This window comes from Pyrgilauda ruficollis, unplaced genomic scaffold (genome assembly GCF_017590135.1).
Source record: "Pyrgilauda ruficollis isolate IOZ18807 unplaced genomic scaffold, ASM1759013v1 scaffold11, whole genome shotgun sequence".
NCBI lineage: Eukaryota > Metazoa > Chordata > Aves > Passeriformes > Passeridae > Pyrgilauda > Pyrgilauda ruficollis.
In genome coordinates this window covers 1,750,910-1,757,483 of record NW_024509210.1, presented here as the reverse complement: position 1 = coordinate 1,757,483, position 6,574 = coordinate 1,750,910, and positions in this window count along the sequence as shown.

The window sequence follows — 6,574 nt, the reverse complement described above, 5'->3', positions numbered from 1 at the left end:
AAATTCTCATCACACAAACAAGCTGAATCCTGGGATTTCCTAACTTTTGCAGGGTTTGGATTCACAGCCTTAATAATGCTCTTTTGCCTGTGGGCTGTGTGCATTTGCTCCCCTTTGTGCTCTTCTGTTTCCATGATGTGGTTTTGGTGGAGCCACATGAGAGAGCCTTTCTCTCTCCTGTGAGCCCTGGTGGAGCCCCAGTAATCATAAATGCATGTAGGTAATGAATGAAGTTTATCTGATGAAGTGGATTTAAAATGTTTTCTTTGTTCTCAGATCACCCCAGGCTGATGCCCTGGCAGAGCTGAGGAGCAGTTTTGTGGGACAAAGCACCATTCCCAAGCAAAGCTGCAGCTGGGGCTGTCCTGTCAGTCCCACACACACGCTGTGGGATGGTACTTCAAGCCTTTATAACTCTGGTAGTTCTTTACATCTAAATGGCTCACATCCCTGTGTTTCAGGGACAAATGCAGCCCTTGGGGAGATCCAGGGATGCAGAGTGCTGGCCAGCTGTGGGAAGGGCCGGGCCAGCTGCAGAGCTCTGCTGCCGGCTGCTCCCTCTGGGAATCCTGCTCCTGCTGGAAGCAGCCTAACAGGCTGGTGAGCAAAACGCTGCCCTTGCAGTGCCCCCAAAGCCCGGGAGAAGGTTGATATGTATCCTGCAGCTGCAGCTCTGCTCTGTGCCAGAAGCACTCTGGAGATGGAGCTGCTGGGCGAAGTTGCTGAGTGGAAAGCAAACGCACTCTGCGCTCCCTCCCCGCATTGCAGGCTGCTGCCACTGCTGCACCCCAGTTCAGGGATTCTTCCACCTTCAGGAGTCCTGTCCTACCGCAGATGGGTTTTCTGATAGTCCAGGCAAGGTGTTCAACTGCTTAATGTGCTCTGCCTCTACAGCTTCATCTTTTCCAGAGCCTCTCGATATCCTTGCCCTGGCTATGTGTGTTACATTTTGAATCCCATCATTAATTGCGCTTTCCTTCCCCCTGTAACAAATGAATCCTGATCTTCCCTGTCAGAAGCCATTTGTACCTGCTTTGGAACATTTCAGGCTGGAGAGTTTCTGCCCACTGAGACTGGCCCAGGCTAATCACATTCCACGCAGAGGAATTTGGATTTGCATCAGAAAGCAGCACTCCTCTATCTGTTTCAAACACTAAGCCCCAAAGAAGAGGTTGAGATGTCTCTTCCAGAGAAGCAGATTCTGAAATATCTCCCTTGTAAATTTTGGCTTTGCTGAGCAAGTGCACAGGTAAAAGAGAGGTGAGTGAAATGTCAGGTGTGGTGCAGGTTTGTAAGTACTTACTCTTACCCTAAGTGTACTCACTCTGTGCTGTTACAGACCTGATGGTTCACTGGCATCACTCACTTGCAGGGGCAGCACTCTCCAGTGCTTCAGGCATGTTTTAATAATTTAGAAACCATGTGGGTTTACAATGTTGAGGTAAATTTTTAAGATTGATTGTCCTTCATAGTAAGCAGCAAGGTAAAGTTTGCCCCAGTAACTCTCTGGCTTACACATATATTGATGTCCACCAAACTGAGAAATCAGTACATACATTTATTAATATTCTCACTGTCTGTAGTCACAAGCTTGGAGCTGTTCTGCTACAGGATTTTAGTAGTAAAATGGACTTTACCTAGTCTGAGATCCAGAAGAAAGTTACTCTTTGCCTTCTGAGATGCAATCAATATGTTTCCCTTGCTTTATCTGCAGGAATCATTATACACTTTTCCTTTTGAGTGACCTGACTAATTACAGCTCTGTCTCCTTCTCTTGTATTGCTAATCTCTTTGGAACTGAAAAGAAGGCTGAATAATATCTTGATTATTTTTGGCCATCGGTGTGGCAGGACTTTGCTGCAGAAAATCCTCCCATTTGCTCCCAGTTACATTTATTGACTTGAGAAGGAAGGCCAGAGCAGCAGGGTCACATCTCCTCTGAGCCAGGCACGCTCATCATGCAAAGAGAGGAGAAGTGACATTAATGTCATTTGGTTTGTCTCTGAAATGACTTGAACAATATTCACTGCTGTCTGCAGTCATTTAGACTGGCAGCCCTACAAGGGTGATGTAATTTTGAGTATCTGTGAGACACCTCTGTGGTGCCTGAGAATGCTGCACAAAAGCTGGGCTTTAACACTGTCTCTTCCATTAATTTCTTCTTAAGTTTTTAGTATCCTGTAAGCAAGACTTGAAAAGAGAGATCAGGAGGAAGCACTTTGGGAAGGCTCCTCAGAAGGGGAGTGCAGAAAGTGGGAGCACTTGTTGCTGCTCTTAGGATTAAAGAACTCATTAAATGCTGGCAGGGAAAAAGCAGATAGCTTTCCCAGTTAAAAAAAAAAAATCAAAAATCAAAATAACAAAAGAGGATTAGGAAATAAAGCTGGAGTGGTGTAATAAACAGATTTAAAAAACATAAACTTTAATAAGATTATTTTAAGTGCTCTGTGTGAAAACACAAGGGTGGCCAGCAGAGGAGTGTTTATGTGTTGGGGAGTGAGTGGAGAGAGAGAGAAATGAGAAATTAAGATCATCTTCTCTGTGCAGCTCTCATTGCCTTTCATCTTTAACATCCAGCTTTTCCATAATGTATGAGTAGCCACTGGATACTTTTAAAATAGACTCTATTATGTCCCTATTAGAAAAAGGATAAACTTGTACTATAAATCCACTGAAATAAATGTAAAAGCCCAAAACCACCACCACCAACAACCATAGAAAAAGAGGGAGCTGCAGCCTTCTGTCTGACTGCAGTGACCACCACTGGGCAGCACAAATGCAGTGATTCTGAATTCTCCTGGTTGCATTGTCCTAGCTTGAGAATAAGACAGATCAATGTTAATGAAGGGCATTTTCTGTGCTAGAAAGTTATTATGTGCCCAAATTTGTAACCTTATAACAAAAGAGAATGAAGAGAAACATAACTTGTGTATCTCAGTAAGGTGGGGACGGGGCTTCTGCCCGTGGCAGAGCACTCAGAGCTGATAGCTCTAAATGGGGAAGTGCCATTTAATGATCCCTTTCTCCTCAGAGCAGGGCCAGGGGAAAGGGAGAGCATCTCAAAACCCTGGTGATTGCTCACCTCTTAAGGGAGGTCACGGAGCCCTGTGCTCACTTTAATTGAGCTTTAATGTTGTGGTGGCTGAACAAAGCTCAGCTCCTGTGCCAGGGCACAGGGACAAACATAATGAGATGCAGCTCAAGCTTTGGGGTTTTTTACTTGGGGTGATTTGTCCTCACAGAGGGCTGGGATAGCACAGGCACAGGTTTAATTTCTGCCACAAGTGCCACCTGACAGTCTCCTCTGCATACACATTTTCCTTCTGACTCTTGGTATCTTCTTCAACAGAGTGCGGGAAAACTAGAGAAAAGGTGCTGGTAGGCTTCTGTGTAGAAATTTAGTGGTTTGTGTGCTCTTTCATCTGTTCTTTAAGCATTAGTGACTCCAGTGAGTTAAAGCAGCAGAAGTGTGAAAATGTGTAGGGTTTCATGGGCTGCTGCATGTCCCTCTCTTGCCATAAGGTCAGAGTTTGGTGAAATAGTTCTCCTCAGTTTTTTTAGAGCTGGATGGCAGAAAGGACAATGGAGCAAAACCCAGTTTTTGGCCAAAGCTGTATTGCCTGTAAGAGGGCAGGTGTCACCAAGACACTGCTTGTTCTTTTTCCTCAGTGTCTTCACTTTGTTGGTGATGGGCCACTTCAGAGCAGCCAATTCCTGAACCTTTACTGTCAACAGAATTACTTCTCCTTGTAGGAATTTAAGAAGAGATTGTGGCTGCCCCATCCCTGGAAGTGTCCAAGGCCAGACTGGATGGAGTTTGGAGCAACTTGGGGTAGGGGAAGTTGTCCCTGCCCATGCCAGGGGGTGGAATTAGATGATCTTTAATGTCCCTTCCTACCCAAACCTGTGATTCAGTGATTGTATGAACTACAGTGATAATAATAATATCCCAGTTTTTCTTCTCCTCCTTTCCCTTTGCACTTTTCTGCTGAGATATTTCCCATTAAAAACCATTTAGCCATGTAAGAGGCTCTCCTGCCTTTCCAGCTTGACACCAGCAATGCCTGGGCATCATTTAGCCTGTGTTCAGTGCTGCTGAAGCTACAGCTGGAATTAAGTCTTTCACAAATTTCTTTAGTAACTCTTACTGAATGTTGGGGAAAGTGGCAGAGTGAAATTGGACAAGTTCAGAAGAGCTCCTTCAGCCTATATTATGTCTTTGTCCTTATGAAATAGCTATTAGAGCTGATGTGTTGACAGCTGTTGAGCTGAACTTGCTGGTAATTAGACATCTCTGCTCTAGTGGTGCCCCAAAACACACAAGAAGCTTCATTCCTTTTAGCAAATTATAGGAAAGGCAGCTTTTGGTGATTGCCAATTACCCTGGGCTCTTTGAGGTGTAATTATGTGACATTTCTGACTCATTGTCACATCTCATAGTACAGATCATGGATAAAAAAGTGGAAGGAGAGAAACTGCTTACTACAGACTGGTGGTAGCACAAGATCACCTACAATTTTCACCTCTCAGGCTGCTGTCTGAGGCTGTAATACAGCTCTTTTTTTCCCCCTTGAAGTCTGGGACTGCCTTTCTTATCTGCAGTGCCTTGCTCATTGATTTGAAAGGTGTCCTGAGTAACACCTGTGTGACCCTACTGGATTCAGTCCTCCACCACCAGAACCATCTGCATTCACTTTCTATAAGGATAAAAAAGTGCCTTTTATTGCTTTGAGCACCAGGTAAAGGGATTTTGTTAGATGTTACAGCATCTTACACAGCCAGCTAGTCCCACCCCTAGCCGACCTCCAGCCATTCTCATACTTGGGGCTGCTCAGGAAAAAGCCAGCAGGATTTTCTCTCTCACCCATCCACCTTTCCAGTGTGAGGGGTGTCCTTCTCACGGCTCTACTCCTGTGTTTTATACCTGTGAGGTATGTTGCTTTATTTCTACTCAAATTCATGTTTCAGAATTTGGTGACTGGCAATTAACTGCAGAGATTTTTACCTGGTTAAACACCCGGATTACAGCCAAGATGACTCAGCTAAATAGTCCTCAAATCAGTGTCAAGAAAGTGGCAAACCCACTCCAGCCCTCCCTGAGTGAACTCTTTGGAATCAAATGTTGGTCCAGGGCCTGGTAGACTGGTACCCAAATAACAAAGCAGAGCATGGAATGTTATACTTGGAGAGAAGTAAAACTCAGGCTCCTGGACAGCAGTGGATTACCAGGACAGCTGAGCAGTGCAGCCCCTTGCAGCCTTAGCCATTAACTGAGGGCTGGTGGAGGTATGAGGGATTTTAGGACCATGGCAGGAAATCTCCTTTTTTTTTCACTGAGATCGTGTTGATACCAAATTATTTTCTTTCACTTTGACACGGCGCAGTCTAAAAGAAGATTTTTAGAATGCTCTTACATGGGCAAACAGGCAGAAAATTTCTGAGGAAACAACCCATAGAGAAAGTAATTTCTGTTTAGGCAGTGTCTATAAAGTCATTGCATAATTATCTGGATTACTCTCCCAGGTTTGTTTTATTTCCTTACAGGAAGATAAATTGTCTAGTTATGCCACGAGGAACCCCTCATAACTCACATTAGCTGGGAAAGGCTTTAATTTCCCTCCTGGCCCCCGTAATGTTCTCTGTCCTGCTTCCTCCCCGTGTTGCAGTTCAGTCATTAGTTCCCATAACTCTGCTCAGACTGGTGTCCTCACTCATTTGCTTTGCTCCTGGCTTCTTTTCTGTGGCAGCAGCCCCTGCAAAAGCTCAGCAATCCTCCTCCAGCAGCCAGGCAGCCACGAGAGTGGTGGATTCCCACCTTTGCAAGTGCCTGGGCTCATCCATCAAAGGCAGGGATGAGAGCAGGATTAAATGTGTTGTGCAAATGCCTGAGGTGGGCTCCCCCAGCTCTACCCTGCTCATTAAATACCAGAGTAAACAGATGGTACTCATTTCACCAGGAGTGACAAAGGAGAGAGCTGTAATATTCCAATATTTCCAATCCATTTGTGTCTTCCGTTCATTCTTCTTTTTAGCTTTTGTTAGTATTAGTGTTTGATTACAACCAGTTAGATAGCTCCTCTCTTGTGTTTCTTTTCCTGGCACTTTCTAAACCCTCGATTGTTTAGAAATGAAATATTTGTTCTCTTGGGGAGGTTACAAACTTTGGAACAGTGTCAAAAATGAATTATAATTTTTCATCCTTAACATGACTTAAACATTGAAGATCAACCACAGCCTTCAGCTGTCAGGTTTATCTGCCCTCTACATTCCAGGTGGCACCTGAGACACTGACTTCTACATTCAAATTAGAGGAGCCAGCACTTAAAGTTTGCTTCTTTGGATCCTTTTGAGGTTTAGAACCAGATAATCTTTTAAGTATAATCTTCTAAGGTCCTCTTTTAAGTTCCTTTAAGTTTAGAACTAGTTAATCTTTTAAGAGGTTTAGAACTAGATAATCTTTTAAGTTCCCAAACAATTCTATGATTCTATGGGTCTGTCTTAGGGTAAATAATTGAGAGAGGACCTGAGCTACTTGGTGTCCAGCCAGCATAAAATCTGGATTTCCAAAGTGCCA